Source organism: Mustela putorius, unplaced genomic scaffold (genome assembly GCF_011764305.1).
Source record: "Mustela putorius furo isolate JIRA1106 unplaced genomic scaffold, ASM1176430v1.1 tig00001657_pilon_pilon_pilon, whole genome shotgun sequence".
Taxonomy (NCBI): domain Eukaryota; kingdom Metazoa; phylum Chordata; class Mammalia; order Carnivora; family Mustelidae; genus Mustela; species Mustela putorius.
In genome coordinates this window covers 78,926-96,848 of record NW_025421833.1, presented here as the reverse complement: position 1 = coordinate 96,848, position 17,923 = coordinate 78,926, and the positions used below count along the sequence as shown (strand labels likewise).

The following is a 17,923-nucleotide window of genomic DNA, read 5'->3' as shown; positions in this document are numbered from 1 at the left end:
TGTAGTGATTCTCAAGTGTCTTTGCCCCAGGCGGAATTACGCCGCCCTTACCCGGGGCCGGGGTTTGCTTTCAGGAGCTTTTGTTCCCTGAGCGCTTTCTGTAGAGTTCCAGAGGACGGGAATACAAATGGCGGCCTCCTGGTCTCCGGCCCGGAGGAGCCGAGAGCCCAGGGCCGCACTCCTCAGTGCACGCTCAGAGAACAGCACCCAGTTACTCCCGTCTGCCTGACCTCCGGCCGCGCTCCGAGCTCACCGAGCCTACGACCGGTTCAAGGTAACACGGAGCTGCGAGCTTACTGTCGGCTCTGTCTCTGTAGCCGGCTTTCCCGTTCCAATACCCGCAAGCTCTGCGACACTCAGACACCCCCGATCCTTCTGTGACCCTGCGGGACCTGAGGCCACGCTGACCCCGCGTGGGCTTCGCCCCGGTTTAGCCTCTGGAGCGATGTCCCTCAGCGGAACAGACTTTTAAAAGTCCTGATTTTGTGCGCGGTTGCTCCGCCGCTTGCCGGGAGCCGGCCCCTCCCCCCGGGGTCTATCTTCCCGTCGCTTTGGATTCACTTCTCCGCCAGTCCTACCTTTCAGAAAGTGGTTCTTTTTCTGTTTCCAGAATTGCTGTTCTTCTTCTCTTTGATCTGCCGATGGATTTTCAGGTGTTTGCAATCTTTAGATAAGCTATCTAGCTGATCTCCGGCTAGCTGAAGCAGTCTCAGCTTGCTACTTCTCCGCCATCTTGACTCCGGTGAACATGGGTTTTTAGTATTTTGTTGGACATTTTTACATCTATACTTATCAGGGATATTGGACTATAAGATTCTTTTCTTGGGGTGTCCTCGTTTATTTTTGTATCAGGGTAATGTTGGCCTCAGCAAGTGGGTTTAGAAGCTTTCTCTTCTGTTTTTTGGAAAACCGGGCAAAGGACTGGTATGAATCCTTCCCTGAATGGTAGAATTTACCATGAAAGACATCTGGTTCTGGAACGTGGTTTTTTGGGAGGTTTTAAATGGCTGATATGATGAGTACTGGTGTTTTATGTAAGTATTGAATCACTAGAGATGAAACTGTTTCCATATCTTGGTGGTGGGATGGATGAAGGGGAACAAGAGTCATGGGGGCCCAGCACTCAGAGGCTCCATTTGCCACTGCACCTGTGCCATTCCTCTCAGATGCTGGCAGAGGATGAAGGACATGGTGGAAACATGGCAGAGTGGCGGTGGCAGGAAGTTGGGGTGCGAGCGGGGTGATGAGACTGATCCGTGGCCCTCCTGTCCCACCCATAGGGTATCAGATTGCCTACTGCCTGGCCAACAGCAACTCCAGCACGTTCACCACAGTGGAGATGGGTGCTATGGTGAGGAAATCCATGGCCACCGAGCTGGACCCAGAGTCAGCATACATCTTCTGGCTGATGATCAAGATGAGGCAGGGCTGGGGGAGCCCCTAGAGGCCACTATCATCACCACTGAGAAGCGAGGTAAGGCCAGAGGCCCAGGTCCATTGTCCTGGTGATGTGGGAAGACAGCTGGGCCCAAGGCTTCCTGGGGCAGGGCTTGCAGGGTAGTGCATCTACATAGCCTGATATTTACCAGATAGGCAGGAATGTCCCTGGAGAGGAGGTTGTGTAACTGGATCAGGGTGGCTCTGAGTCACCATGTTGGAGGGAGGCTCCCTGAAGCCAGGTGATTTTTCTCTGATGTTCAAGACCACATGATCAGCTGAGCCAGGAGTTCCAAAACAGGTTTCCTACCAAGCAATCCTAGGGAGATGTGTCTTCCTGGATGGCGCTTCTGTTCCAAGCCCTGGTGAAGTGCTTATTGTTCATTGTCTTGGTTTATCCTCAACCAAATTCTGGGGGACAAAGTGCTGTGAGATCCAGTTCTACAGAAGACATGAAGCACAGACAGATTCGGTCATTTGCCAGGGATACAGCTGTTGAGGCAGTGACGTGGACACCCTCCACAGACACTGGGCTCCCTGTTCCCACAGCAATCTGCTGTGGGTTCCCATCTCAGTGAGCCCCTGATATGCCATCCAGCCTCATCCCTGGATCTGCCTCAGGGGGTTCCCTTCCCAGGGGCACCCCAACTACTATAGGCCCTTTTTATGCCACCTGAACTTGGAGGGACCACAAGGGTTCCAGCTTAGGTCTGAGTCAGGACAGAGCAGGGGCAATCTGGAATGCAGAGCAGGCACTGGACCCCCACTCTAAGGCTGGCAGGAGCCTGCGTGGCTCTCAGGACAGCGTGGTACCTGCCAGTTTCTGTGCTACCACCAGCCCACATGCATAGTTCCCTTAGAGTTTTGGCTTCAGAATGTGTGGCTAATCCCTGTTCTCTCCACATCCAGGGATCAGGCTGTGCTTTGGCCCTGCTGAGGCCACAGGGTAGCACACGGGTGGTAGCTTGACTTGGCCTGTCCCAGGAGTGGTGTTGAGGGGAACATATGGCTCATTTACCACCTGTGCTCTTGAACGGAGAGCCCCATCCATGTCCCAGAGCTATCTCCCTGGACTTTGGAGCAAAATCAAAACAACAAAATGAAAGGATCCAGGATACATTTGGGCCCATTTACCTGCAGAGGTACTCTTGGTCTGTGGCTTGCACATCAATGTCAGAGCAGGGCTTTTACTGGAGCACAGGTAGACTGACAACCAGGCCTATCTGGAAATGTTGCCGCCCTGGGAGAAACACATTTGCTCACTACTCAAGCGTTATTTGTGCTGTTATGCTGAATCCTTCTCTGACCCACCTGCGTACCATGAGAGGCTGAGTGAAATGCAGTGCCTGGAGTGTAGATTATGTTGGCTTCTCTGTACATCTGTCCCTAGGGGTTATTCGGCTGGTGGGAAGGGGGTTAGGGAGCAGGTATTTGGGGCTGACATGCCGTGCTTCCAAAGAGCCCCCTGTGTTTGAGCAGGAAGGCAGGGGGCTGCAGTCTGATCTGGCACCTGGGCCCACGTTGGTTACCACGATGGTTGGGTTGAGGGGAGCACAGGGCCTGCAGCCAGAGTCTGTGGTTCCTCAACTGCCTGTTGACAGCCTGCACCCAGGGCTTGGGGCACTGGAGCAGAGCCAGAGTCCCAGGGCCCAGGAAGATGCTCATAGGAAAGGACTGGAGCCAGGGAGGGAGGGAGGCAGGCAGGCTCATGCAGCCATGGCAGCCAGCCAGGTCACTGGGGGGCTGAAGCCTGGCTCTGTGCTCTCTGCTGCATTGGAGGGTTGGCATGTCTCAGGGCAAAAAGCACACAGTGGGAAGTCTGCCATCACCACAACCCTGAAGTAGATGGTGTGATGTGGCGTGCACTCAGGCACCTGGGTGCCATGGGTGTGTCTCCTCCTCCTCCTCCTCCTCATTTGAAAGGAGTTTCAAATGTCTAGGTCAGCACCTGGGCGTTGGACAGAGAGCAGCTAACTAGGGTGCGGGAGTTCTTTCTGAGGTGGCTGGCAGGTGGAATGCTGCCCCGTGGCTGAGGTGGGCGGTGGGGGTAGAGACCAAAATAGCCTGCTATGTGCTAAGGCTTAGGTTTTGTGCAAGGGGATTCTTGGAGGCGCCACAAAAGAAGAACCCCATCTGCATGTCTCTGCAGAAACTTTGGTTAGGTGCAAGGAGGGAGAAAGGGTGGGAAGGAGTATATTTGCTCTTTCCACCACTATGCGGGTTACCTTCTTCCAAAGAGATCCATTGAGGACATGGAACACAGAGGCTGAGCGACCTGGTGGACACCAGGAGAGGGTGTGCTGTGCAACAGGGGGAGAAGGGGCTAGACCTGCCTGACCATGGTGGATGCAAAGGGGGCACTGAACAGGTTTGTGGGCCTTGGGCAAGGCGGTGAGCTGCAGGGCTTCGCCATTATCCAGGAAGCCTCCGTAAACGCTGTTGCAAATCCTTTACAACCTCTCTGATTTTCTCCTTGGGAGAAAATTCTAGAAGCAGAAACCTTAGCTCAGAAGACATGAGCGTATTTGGCTTGGAGATACAGAAACTCATCGACACGCCATGCCCTGGCAACAAGGATGCAGGTCTTGTGGCCTCTCTGCTTCCATGTTGATGTCTTGCCTTCTATGTTAGGTGAAAATATATCTCATTAAGTGTGTGTCCACAGGCCTTTTATCCCTACTTTTCCATTAAATGCCTGTGACTATACACGGTGATGTGTCTTGTGGGGTCTTAGTGTCTGATCGTGAAAATTCTCAAACTCAACTGGGTACAGGTTTGCAGAACTCATGGAATAGCTGCATTCAAGCCAATCAAGAATTAGTAAAGGGGAACTGAGAGAGTTGAGGAACATGAGGCTACCTTTGTGACTCTTGTTTGAAATATTGCTGGTTCTTTAGTGTTTCTTCTTCCAGATTTAGAGAAACTTTATCTGAAAATATCCATGATCTACAGAAATGTGATGAAGTATTTCTGTGTGAACAAATGGGAAAATTTAACTTCTCTCCCTTCCTGAACCCTCCATCATTCAGAAATTCTCAGGGAGAATTCTTTCTTCCAAGGTACTTAGGATTATTAGCACAAGTTCAGCACAAGTGCCTTTTTCCTGTAACAGGACACCGCTAGAAACATTGGTTATTTTACCAAGGGATTGAGTGAAATGTCCAATTTGACAGTAATGTGTATAGACTCAGATAATGACCAGACAATTTTCAGGAATTAAGGGTGACTTTGTGGAGCCCCTTGTCAATAGCGGCTTCACACCTCGATGACACAGTGCTCAGGAGCCTTGCCAGATGAGTAGGGAATGTTACCTGTTGGCAGGTATAAGAACCTCAGGATATTTGGGGGACCTCAAGAAGAGGAATCCACCCAAGTCGACAGGTATTGCAGTCAAGTCTAATGGGAGTATTGCGCTTCGCTTTGGCCTGGACACACTACTGAAAGTTCACTCTAGAGATTCCTCATGAGAAGTTCCAGCACAGCAGGGTTTCAAAATCTGTATGGAACAGTCCGTCACTATGCCTGCCAGGCTTAGAATAGATGCTAAGAAACCAAGTGTGCTTGCGGCTGCCTCCTTGCATCTAAGAAACCGTCCCAAATCTGTTAAACTGAAAGCCATCACCCATGTGGACTGGCACCCGCTGCCACCACCGCCAGGCAGGCGTTTATGTGCCTCACAATGGGTCCCATGAAGCTCTGAATCTGTTTAGTTGATAATCAGGTTTGGGGACCTCTTTGTAGGGTGGCAGTGTTTTCAGATTGGGAAAATCCTATCAGAACTATACCCAAAATCATCCCAGAATCCTCTAGAAGCTGGTTGTTGGAGGGCTTGTCCTTTAGGTCAGTAGCATAGTCTCTGGTTAGGAGTGAAGCAACTTCGATCTCCAAGGTATAGGTTACATTCATATTGGGTGGTGATTAGTTGTTGGTTTCTTATTTCTTTTTTTGAGTTCCAGGGTCCATGAGAGGCATGTCTTAGAAAGGAAGACCAGAGGCTCATTTCAGCCAAATAGAGTTGTGAGGAAAGAAAGAAAGCAAGACTAACAGAGTCACTCACATAGAGTAGAAAAGACATTGAGAAGGTAGAGTATATGCATATCTCCAATGGGAGTTCCGTGTCATTGAAGTTACAGGGTAGAGGAACGAGAATGCATGTCAAAGGTGAATGAAGATTCAAGGAGAAGTAAGCAACCCTAGGACGGTCATGCAAAATGCAGTTGAAATAGGGTTTATGCAGATCTTCTGTTCGGTTTATGGGAGCAGCAGAAACTTTATTTAGACTCCTGTCACTAGTTGCACATGGTGATTGACCTCTGGGCCATTTCCTGGCCCACATCCTCCTGCTTGGGTCTGGCAAAGATATCGTGGAACTCCCAGTAGCCAGCTGACCGTGCATGTATCATTTGAAGGTCTGCCATCAGCAATGCTAAATCTTTAAATTTCGGGATTCTGTGGTTTTTGGCCTCTTTGAGTTTGTGCTCTCTGCTGGAAGGGAGGGGCATGCTTTCAGTTTTGTGTGACATTGTGTCTTCCCAAGTGCAGTTCCTGAGACCTCAACTAAAAGCTCTCCCTGTTTTTACAGGTGGTGCTTCGAAACTAAGGTGACTGGACCTCGTTGGCAGCATCCAACGCGTCTGGCCTCTGTCTCTTCAGTGCAGATTCAAGTGCAAAATATACAGGAATGTGACCTCTGTCATCTCCCTGGTGGATGTATATCACAGTTGTAAGTTGTCATGGTTCTGAACCTCCTGCCAGGGTTGAGGTTTAGGCCTTGACTGGGGTATCTTTTTTGCCAGCTTCTGTCTCTCTTCTGGAGGGAAAAATACCCCTTGTCGATTAACTTGGAGAGGTACCCTGAACCAGAATGTTTAGAGTTGGCTGCTTGTGGAAGATGACTTAGTTGCACATGTGGAGAAGGTTCTGCAAGTCCCTGCCCCACAAAATACTTCTGAGCTCCAGGTTGCCTCTGGTAGCAGAATCCTGAGTTATTGCAACCTGACCTTGAATAGACATTCTCTCGACGATCAACTATCTGCCCACACTTGCTTCATTGGGCCATACATCTAGAGCAAAGAATCCCGGGCATCTTTACAAATGGATGTCTGAGTGGACTTCCGCACACATTCTCTCTCTCTCTCTATCTCTATCTCTATCTATAGGTTTCTTTTTGTGGGCGGAGTGGGAGTTGCAGAGGATGAGCGAGACACTTCAGCAGGCTCCACATGCCTTCCATAGCCTGACACGGGCTCAATCCCATAATCCTGATGTCATTACCTGAGCCAAAGCCAAAAGTTGGTCCCTTAACTGAAAGAACTTGGACAGTCCTGGATAGTCTTTGTGTTTATGGAAGGGACCGTAAGAACCCCCTTCTGTTCTAAAATCTACCGAATCAGGGAGTATTTCCATGTCTGCAGTGGTCATACACCTTCTCAGGCCCAGAGATACATAGCTGTTCTTGGTGGTGGAGAAAAGCCCTTGGCTCCCATGTTCTCATAGTCGGGGAGCAAGCCCTCACTGCCTGATGCTGAACTGTCGAGGTTTTCCTGCCCTGATCCCAACAGGTCTTCCAGAAGAGCTTCTTTGTAAAAGATGAAATTAATTTGACATCCCCCTGGTGGCACAGTTGAGTAAGCATCTTCCCTTGGCTGAGGTAGGATCCCTGAATGCTGGATATCAAGCCCTGTATTGGGCACCCTTCTACTTTTTCCTCGCTGCCCGACCCCGACTGTTTTGTACCCTCTCTAGCTCTGTCGTTCTACAATAAGTGAAGTAAATAGAAATATTTCTAACCATGTAATTAATTTGTAAATCCTTTGTACTTTGTAAGGACAATATTAGTAGAATTAAGGACACATGAGAGGTAGATCACAAACCATGTGTTTGTTGAATCTTGTGGCCATTCATCCTTGCACGATATACATACATCGATAGGTTAAGGTTTTCTTGAACATACATCGAGGGTGCACTTGAGATAGCTTTGCTGGCAGGAGGTGATTTTATTAAAGCACAGGGATACGACCCTTGGGTAGAAAGGGCTGCTTGCTGGGGTCGTGACAGGAGGCTGACTCTCTGGGATGGCATTGGGGGAGGTCAAGCAAAAGGGAGGTTTTGCAAGAACTGGCAGGAGGACAGAGGACACCCAGGACACGGGAGGCTTTGCTATTGTTAAGGGAAGGTGGGTTTTCCTGCTAGGAAGGCATGAATTGAAAGATGGTGGGGAGCTTCCTGGAGTAATGTTAACTTCCTCGTCTCACAGGTCCTTCTCAAGGGACTGCAGGTTTGAAAAGAAACTCTCCTATGGACATTTCCTTCGGCCTCAGCCTCCCTCAGTGTCATGGAGGGGAGGGAGATGTCAGGGCTTCAGGAAACAGAGATCAGGGCTTCAGGAAACTGAGATCCAGGCCTCTGGCAGGTCGCTAGCCTCTCATTAAACGAGCCTCTTCCTGTAGAATCATGAGGACTTTTACAAAATGAGGGAGACTCCAGTCTTGCTGCGTTTTGATCTCCATCTGTGGAGAATCTGTTTTTTCCTTTCCTCAGCTTCAGGGCAGTCAGAGCACCTGAGGGATGTCCCCCGTATCACAGGTTGGGGGGCGGTGTGGTGTGCCAGCTCCAGAGCCTTGCGTGGTTAAGGTTGTTGAAGGAAGACAGTGTCATCTTCTGTAACTTCTTGCTGCTGAATAGGGGCGTAGAGCTGTCCCTCCATATGGGTCGTTGCTGGTCAGGTGGGGAAGACCCAGCTGGGGGAGTCCTCTGCTTTCAGAGTCATAAAAGGAAGAGGCCACTGAGTACAGGGGAAAACTTGTGACTAGATCTTCCTGAGCAGAAAGGACCATCTGTCCTCTGGAAGTTACTGCAGTGAAGGGTTCCTGGCACCACCTGCAGAGATGGGGCAGCGGGTGGGAAACAACACATCGGGGTTAGAAGAAGGAAGAGACGGAGAATCCCCATGAAGAGTCCTCTGATAGTGGGTGAGAACCCTACCCCAGTCCAGGAGTTGAGCCAGTCCTTAAGGAGAGGAATACTTGGAAGTGGGGATTTGAGCAGTGGTGTCTGCTAGGAACCCAGAGTTCTCTTTGAGATCATGGGGAATGTATGCACAGCATTGTGTCTTTCGATGGGCACAGGCTCCACCATGTGCAGCAGTTAACCACCTCTGAAGCCTTTGTGTTCTGTAGAACTGCTTTATGCGTTGGGATCATTCCCATATTTCACCGAGAAATCCTGTTTGGGGTGACACGGTGGGCCTTGACTGTGTACTCAGTAAGGACTTTCCCATGCCCCATGACATCCTCCATTCCCAAGGAGGGGAAATGATGGATGCTAGGTGGCCATGTTAGTGGAACAGAGCACCTGTGCACCGTTGCTTAAAATGGGGAAGGTCAGCTGGGTCAGTGATTGTTTTCATGATGCGCCCGTGCATTTGGCCCAGGCCAAATGTCTGCTGGCCTATGGAGCTTGGGGAAGCCATGGGCCCAGGTTAGAGCTTCATGGCCATTGCATCCCAGCTAGGGGCCCTTATCGAATCCCGTCCCCTTGAACCGCAGTCAGGCTTTCAAGGGCTCCTTGGGTTGGGAGGGCCATTCTGTGAAAGTGCAAGCATTTCAGGCTCATATCGGGTTGGCGGGTTCTGGCTTGGGAAGAAGAGCCTTTTCTGTCAATTGCTTCAGGGGGGACGAGGACGAGGAAGGCCTGCGGAGTCCGGATAAATGCTTGTATGATTTGTTGCCAATGAGAACCAACAGGTGGGCACTAGGATCTCTGCTTTCAGGCAGACATGTTTGCTGACAGGCTTTGGTCTCAGCAGTCCGAGTTTGACTGATGTTAGCACTCCTGGTTCTTCTTACCACCTTTCCCTGAAACTGTTGCCGTTGCTAAAGCACCTGTCCTCCGCATTTTCGTAGGGCCATCTGCAGTGTGGTGGACTTCAGAACCTTTCCAGAGTTAGGAGCCATGGGCGTAGAGCAGTCGGGTCCAGGCCTAAGGATCGCTGGGTTTCCAGTTGGGCTGGTTTCGGGTGTTAGTTCAGGCATATCTGGAAGTGTAAGGTGGTACTTGGTAATATCATGGGCCTGCTGTCATGGTTTGGTGGCCTTTGTTCTCTGGGACACTCTGGAGCTGATGCCAGGTCCTTTAGAGTCAGGGGCTATCCCTGCATGAATTGGGAGTTTCCTTTTCCCATGAGGGCAGTTGGATGCTTAGCTAAAGCCTTTGTTTTGCCAGTGTACCTGAATAGGGGTGGCTTCTTGGATCAGTAGGACTGGGAGGGAAGAAACCATTGCTAGAAGCCCTTTTGCCTGGAGGTCCTGCCGGAAGATCCTCATTAGTAGGAGTCGCCGGTGAGTGGGAGAAAACTTGTCCAGGAGATAAGGGCACCCCAAGAGCACCCTCCACTCCAGGTAGAGACCGAAGTCCTTCATTGTCCCCATAAGTCTCCAGAGAACCCTGTGGAGTAGTGTGTGTTCTCTGGCATGAGGGAAAGAGTTCCTCATCCCAGCCCCATCCAGCTGGTCAAGGTGCTAGTTGAGTTCCACAGTCGTGGAGGAATCAATCGCATGGTCCAGTTGCTGAATGAACCCTGAGCCCTTGGGTTCCCGTTGTTATGCCTACAGAATAAGGAGCAAGGGGACTGCCCACCCACGAGCGATTGTGGCCATGTTTCTGAGGGTGACCTCAAGTTGTCTAGCTTATTTAAGCAACACATTTGGAAAGGCCACCCAAATTAGACAGGAACGTGCACAAATGTGGGTTCTTAAAACCAACTTTTCCTCTTCAAAAGAACACTCCTTTCCAGAGATAGCCAACTCAGGGCACATGTCCTTGGAAAGCACCCTGGAATCGACTCGAGGGGCAGCAACCCTACCCCTGCTGGGTTACCCGAGGGTGCTGCCCCAGAACTGCCCCCGTCGCTTCCACACACAGGACCGTGACCAATGCTGGGCTCAACACTGGCAGCGGCCCCACAAAACGGGCCCCGCTCAGCCTGTGTGTTTGGCAGCAGCAAGAGGTGTAGCGATGAGAAGCTGTCCCTCATCTGAACTCCAACTCGGGAGCACCCAGAACCACGCCCAAGGAACTGGGGCCCCAAGCACCATTGTGCACCTCCGGGAAAACTTGGGCCTCAGGGATGGCAATGCTTGACATCTAGGACATACCGAAATGGGACCAACATTCCTTCGGAAGCACGTTAAAGCATGGCACGTTTGACTGTGCCTGAGCCCTCTAAGTCAAAAGGTCCCAGGAAGCATTTTCTGAGCCCTGAATAGTCAATGTGATTATTCTGAAACTCACATTTTGTTAGCTGCTTTTGTATTTGTTGTGTATGTAATAACGTGCGGCTGGATCTTTGACAATTCTCTAGGGCCTTCATTGCTCAGTTAACTCATTTGTGCAGTGGAAGAGGGAAGAGGCTGTACTAGCTAGGCACCAAGGCCCTTTCCTGGCTCTGACATTCCCCAGGCCCTCAGTTATTATTTAATATGTATTCATTTGTTATTTGTTATGTATAAGCATGACAGTATCCTGAAGGCATCGAAGGCTGTGTGATGGTGGAAGTTCTGGGACAAATTTAAGAAGAGCAAGGTGAGCTGGAGCTGAGAGGGGTGGGCACCCAGGCTACACAGGAAATGTCACTTCTTTGGAGAGTCTGTGAGGGCATGGTCAGGATGAAAGGCTCACCAGCCATAGGGAAGGAAATTCTGTCATCACCCCTCCCTGAACACCCGCTCCTCCCCATATTTTCCATTCCCCATTTGCCATTGTTGATGGCATCTAGAAAGATGCAGAGGTTCCTGCTCTCCTGGCCTTATAGACCTATAGGATGGTAGTGCAGGCACAAGGTTATCTGTTTTGGTCTTATTTGAAAATGAAAAAAAAAAAAAAAAAGAAAAAAAAAAAAAAAAAAACGTGAGCCTGAGAAGGTGACTGACCAAGATCATGCAGTTTGTTGGTGGCAGAACCATGGTTAAAAGTCAGGTCTGCAAATTCCCAGGCCACGGCTCATTTTGTCACTATTAATTAAATCAAAGATAGTTTCTTATTAAAAGACCTTTTGAAAGTTGTAAGAAACAAATATTAAACATTTATTTTTTATCTTGCCTTAAACACTCGCATCTCTTTTTTCCAGAGGTTGCTTGGATTTTCTAACCTCAGGGGATTAATAGTGTTCACAGGAAAACAGATGAACAGCGTGGCTTGAGATTTTTAATTTTTAATTTTTCCCACATCAGTTCTGAAAAAGCCAATGTGTTTCCTCCTTTAGGTTACTGTTAAATGTTCAACTCATCTTTTCATGTTTTTAATTTTTCTCTGTCACAGAACCTAAATTGGTAATAAGTCAATAAGAAACAAATGTTTACATTCACTCAGTGAAAAGTATCATGTGTAAGCCCAACATCTATCGGAGCCACACATGGACACGTAAGTATCTTGTATGTGGAGCTGTGTAGGCAGGTAAATCCAGGAACTGCAAGGCAGGCCAAGTCTCTTCTAATTTCCTTCTTCCTTCCTTCTTCCTCAGCTGTCCCTCCTCCACTAAGAGCAGAAAATGAACAGATCCCAGGTGAGCTTTTTGTTTATTTCCACTTTGTTTTAAAATGAGTATTCTAAAATTTGAAAGGATTCATATTTTAAAAACAAAAAAAAAAAATATATATATATATAGGGGCTCCTGGGTGGCTCAGTGGGTTACAGCCCCTGCCTTTGGCTCAGGTGATGATCCCAGGATCCTGGGATCGAGCCCCACATCGGACTCTCTGCTCAGCAGGGAGCCTGCTTCCCTCTCTCTCTGTGCCTGCCTCTCTGCCTACTTGAGACCTCTGTCTGTCAAATAAATAAATAAAATCTTAAAAAAAAAACCGAAAAGATAGAAATAGGCAAGAATTATTTGAAGAGAAGTATATCAAGCAAATTCAAAAAACAGTTAGTAGAATGAGAAGCAGGACTCTGAATTTCACAGAGTTGTGCAAGTTGTAAAACTTCCTTTGATTTTTCTAATAACAACACTGAAATTGCCTATAATCATTTCTGATAGACACAGCATTGTACTAGAAGTGTATGGATGCTTTTCAGGGGACCGAACTATGAGGTCTGAGTGGACAGCTCTCTCATGGTCCTGCTTGATCCAGGAATAGGACTTTGAAGATCTGGTGGAATGGAGGGACCACATGTCCTCCAGATGACTCTCCCTAAGTGTTTGTGTCCGCTTGTTCACATCTCTAGCTTGAATAGCCAACTGTTCTGGCTTTGGTTTCTGCATTTTTCATTCATATTTCAACTTCATGAATGCATTCTTGCTTCTTTGCCATTCAGCTGAGTCAGCTCTGGAAAAGGCTACCAAATTGTAGTCAAATCCAGTTTTTGGATTTGTCTTACTTGACATAACCTGCAGCATAACCCTCAGTCTTTGTTGTTTCTTACACCTGCCTGCTAGCTTTCCTTTCTTAACTCTGATACATCTCCTTACTGTTCCTCACAAAGTTGTTTTTTCCTTTTGCCCCAGACGTTGCCTCTCTTTGGGTTTGTTGCCCAACCATCCTTGGCTCACTGCTTTTCTTCAGTCTGTGTTTTTTCCTGACTGGTCTTCTCTCTCTCTCTCTGTCTTTTTAATAAAATACTTTTGAATTAGTAATAACATGGTTAAAGGTTAAGTGATGTTCCCTCTAGGAAGGGTGACATTTTTCATCTCAACTGAGACACTTCCAGTGAGAATGAAAGAGGTTCCGTAAAGTTATGATGGGACATCTGGCTATATTGGGACAGTCCCAGACAAACTGGAGTTATGGTATTCCTGCTGTAGATCTCTGTTTGTCTTGTTTGTCCTACCAGTGCTGCTTTTTTCAGGTAAAAGATACTCTTGTATGCCCCCTACTTTTATTTTGAAGGGAATCCATAATCTTTAGGGCTTTCCGAACTTAGATGCAGCTGTACACCACTGGCATCCTGTTAAAATGCAGATGTTGATTCAGTGGATCTGGTGGGGGCCCTGAGTTTTGCATTTCTAAAAAGCTCCCAGGTGAAGTGGACTCTGCTGCTCAGGGAGCCACACTTTGAGTAAGGAGTCTATACACGATTTTCTGTTCTTTCTTTGCTTTTTTGTCACTTCTTAAAAGCCTGTCCCAGACATCTGTATCTAAACAGAACATGGATTGTTTCTTTGTTATAGCTGCACAGTAATTCAAGATTGGACGTTCCATAGTTAGTTTACTGGTTATTATTAGTTATGCACTATTTCAAACCTTTTGCTATTACAAACCATGTTCTAGTGAATCGCCTTGTACATATAGGTTATTTCTATCTGATAAATTCCTAGAAGTGCGCTGCCAGGTCAACGGGTGCATCGAATTGATAACTCGATCATTCAGGATTGTGGTACCATTTTCTGTCACTCCCATGGACACCACATCCGTGCTTGTTTGTCCACAGCTTCTCCCATAGAACATGTGGTTCAACTTCTGGAATTTTGGCAGTGGAAAGAGAAACATGGTATTTTATGAAGTTTATCTCTGCAAGCTTCTTATCTATGAGTGAGGTTAAGTATTTCTTCATGTATCTGAAAGGTGTATTTACGTTTATGTGAACCCTCTGTTCATATCTTTTGCCCATTTTGCTCTTAGGTTTGTGGCTTTTTTTTTTTTTCTTCTTCTTCAGTGTCTAGCTCTTTATATATTAGGGATACTAGTGCTTGTCCATTATATGGGTTGTAAACTATTATTTTATGGGATGTGATTTGTCTTTTGATAGTTGACCCTGGTGTTTTCTCCCCCATGCAGGTATTCTGTTTCAGAATGCCACCTTTCACATTGTCGTTTCTTTATGCTCCCCTTGGCTGTGACAATTTCTCAGACTTCCCTTGTTTTTGATAACCTGGGCAGTTTTGAGGAGTACAGTTAGGTGTTTTGTAGAATGTCCCTCAATTAGGAATTGTCTGCTGTTGTTTTCATGATTAGACTGAGGTTATGGGTTTCTTGGAGGAAGACCACACAGATGAAATGTCCTTTGGTCTTACCATATCAAGGGTTAGTGCTCTGGACATGACTTATTACTTTGTTTTCTCTGTCCTCATACTGTACTCCTTGGAAGAAGTGGGCAATTACACTTTACCACTTACACTATACCTCCTTCCTGATGGAGTAGCTATACAATTATGTACATAAATTATCAGGAATTCTGCATAGCAGATTTTTCTTTTCTCTCCTACTTACTAATCCATTTATATCAGCATGAATTCATGACTAGTTATTTTATATTTTGGTTCTAGAACAATGATACCTTGTTCCTTTGGTTGCTCAAGTTGTTCCAGGTTGGTTAGTAAAAGGATCTTCTAGTGGCACCTGGGTGACTGAGTTGGTAGAGTGTCCGACTCTTGATTTTAGCTCAGGTCATGATCTCAGGGTCCTGGGATCCAGCCCCACCTTGGGCTCTTTGCTGAGTGTGGGCCCTGCTTGAAATTCTCTCACTCAGGGTGCCTGGGTGGCTCGGTGGCTCTGTCAAATAAATAAATAAATAAATATTCTCTCTCTCTCTCTCTCCCCATGCTCCTCCCTGCTGCTTATGCTTTCTCTCCTTTTCCTACTTTCTCAAAAACAAGTAAATAAATTTTTTAAAAAGCACCTTCTCTCGGTTCTTGTGTCTATTGACATACCCTGTTTTTTTTTTAAAGATTTTATTTATTTAACAGACAGAGATCACAAGTAGGTAAAGAGGCAGGCGGAGAGAGGAGGAAGCAGGCTCCCCACTGAGCAGAGAGCCCGATGCGGGTCTCGATCCTAGGACCCTGGTATCATGACCTGAGCCGAAGGCAGAGGCTTTAACCCACTGAGCCACCCAGGTGCTCCTGACATACCCTGTTATTGCTTGAATATTTCTACCTTACTCTGTGGCAGTAGATTTTCCAGGTGCATCTTATGTCTTTCCTGCCCTAGAATTAGCCATTTTTTCCCCCTAAGTAGTTCTGGTTCTTTTCATTTGAGCATAGTATGAGAAACCAAGATTGGGGGACTAGGTGTTTTTGTTGTGACTGTTAAGTCATTGCTCAAAGACCCTCTCAGCTAACTGAACAGGGAATATGTGTATACTCACTCATGTATATACACATGTCTATAAATATTTTAGTGTGTAACCATCTGTATCTATAGTAAGCTAAGTATTCACACTTGTCTCCTGTTGTAAGCATTACCAGATGGAACCTTCTAACCTTCTCTCCTTGCTTGTCTGTAATCTCCTGCACTAACAGTGAGAGTCCAGCTAACATCTGAATTTCATTTATTTGATAGTTCAATTCCAGAATACACATACATGATTTCAGAGTTGCATACATGATTTCAGAGTGGTTAACCCATGGATGCTTGATTCTCCCAGTTTGGGACCATTTGAATTAAGGTGCTAGAAATATTCACATGTAGGTTTTAAAACATAAGTTTTCAAAAACATAGGGTGTGAAATTGCTGTGTTGGTTATGTATGTATGTTTAGCTTCGCAAGAAATTGGCAAACTATTTCTACAAAGTTGCCGTATCAGTTTTTGTTCCTACCAACTATGAATCAGAATCTTGTTGTTCTTATTCTGGAATTGAAATTGGCACTGTAATTATTTTTGATGTAACCATTTCAATACCTGTGTCATGTTGTCTGCATATTCCCACTGAGGTGATGTGGAGCATCTATCTGTTCGTGTATTAATTTGCTATCCTTATATCTTTGGTGAAGAGTTTGTTCAAATCTTTTGCATATTTTTCATTTGGTCATTTGTTTTATTATTATTGAAGCTTTAAGAGCTCTTTTGTGATGTTGGACACAAAGCCTTTATTAGATATCTGTGTTCCAAATATTTTCTCCCTGTCTGTGCCTTATCCTTTCATTTTCTTAAAAATGTCTTTCACAGAGCATAAGACTTTATTTTTAATAATATCCAACGCATGCTTTTCCCCGTGGAATATGCTTTTGCTGTTGAATCTAAAAACCCATCACCCAAACCAGGGTCCTAGAGATTTTTCTTCTGTATTCTTAATTCTTGTATTTTTACATTTAGATCTCTGATTCATTTTTAGTTAATACTTGTGTAAGGTCTGTGTCTAGTTTCATTTCTTTTGCATGAGTGTTCGGTTGTTCGAGCACCATTTGTTGAAAGACTATCTTTTCTCCTTTTATTCCCTTTGTGCCTTTGTCAAAAAAATGTTTGACTTTATTTTGGTAGATCTATCCATGGTCCCTGTAATCTGTTCTGTTGATCTGTGTGTCTCTCTCAGCACTAACACACTATCTCGGTGGCTAGTAGCTTTATAGTAAGTCTCAAGACCAGGTGAGGTGAATTCTCATTTTTCTTCCACATTGTGTTGGCTATTCTATTTTTTAAACTATTTTAAAAGATGTTATTTATTTGTCAAAGAGAGAGAACAAACAGGGGATGTCACAGGCAGAGAGAGCAGAGGGAGAAGCAGGCTCCCCTCTGAGCAAGGAGCCTGACTCCGGGACTTCATCCCAGGACTCTGGGATCATGACCTGAGCTGAAGGCAAATGCTCAACCACCTGAGCCACCCAGCTGTCCAGTGTGTTGGTTCTTCTAGATCTTTTGCCTTTCTATGTACACTTCATAATCTTCTTGTCATTATCTGCAAAATAACTGTGAGGTTTTATTTGGATTTCATTGAATTTATCGATTAAGTTGGAAAGAATTGACGTCTTAACCATATTGAGTCTTGCTTCCGATGAATACGAGCTCTCTCTCCATTTATTTAGATCTTTGATTTCTTCCATCAGTTTTGTCTTCCTGTATATATGTATTGTGTTAGGTTTTATACTTGAGTACCCTTTTTAGGGGTGTATTGTAAATGGTATTTTTTTCATTTGAAAATTTGGAATTCAATTCTTTGTTCAGATATAGGAAAATAGTTGAGTTTTTTATATTGACCTTGTATCCTATGATATTTTGGTATTTCCTTATTACTTCCAATAGATTATTTTTTCTTTTTACAAGATATTTGAGATTTTTCTACATAGACAATAATGTAGACTTCAGTTAGAGTTTTGTTTTTCCTTTTCAATGGTATACCCTCGTTGTCTCATGCCTTCTTTCCACCCACCTTCCCTCTAGTAATCTACCAGTTTGTTTTCTATATTTGTGAGTCTCTTTTTTGGGGTCTCTTTTATGCTTTGTTTTGTTTCTTAAATTTCACATATGATTGAAATCATAGGATATTTTTCTTTCTTTGTCCTATTTCATTTAGTATTATACCCTCTAGATTTATCCATGTTGTTGCAAATGCTAAGATTTCTTTCTTTTCTCTGGCCAAGTACTAGTCTCTTAGCTATCTATATATATCTCTCTACATATATCTTTATATACACCACGTCATTTTTATCCACTCATCTATTGACGGGCTCTTCCATATCTTGCCTACTGTAAATAGTGCTGCAATATAAACGTATCTTTTCAAATGTTTTCATTTTCTTTGAGTAAATACCCAGTAATGGAATTACTGGAACATATG

At 45.9% G+C, this 17,923-nt stretch overlaps 1 protein-coding gene across 2 annotated transcripts in view; it reads left to right on the top strand.

Annotated features, from left to right (window-relative positions):
* Positions 1-1,265: 1,265 nt before the first annotated feature.
* LOC123394180 (zinc finger protein 37A-like) overlaps positions 1,266-17,923 on the top strand; it is a 45,380-nt gene continuing 28,722 nt past the window's right edge. The window contains exons 1-2 of one of the 2 annotated variants that reach the window (XR_006608944.1): positions 1,266-1,474; positions 6,020-6,160. The gene's annotated coding sequence lies outside the window, so the exon portion shown is untranslated. The remainder of the gene's footprint in view (positions 1,475-6,019; positions 6,161-17,923) is intronic. The other variant, XR_006608945.1, reaches the window with a different exon arrangement.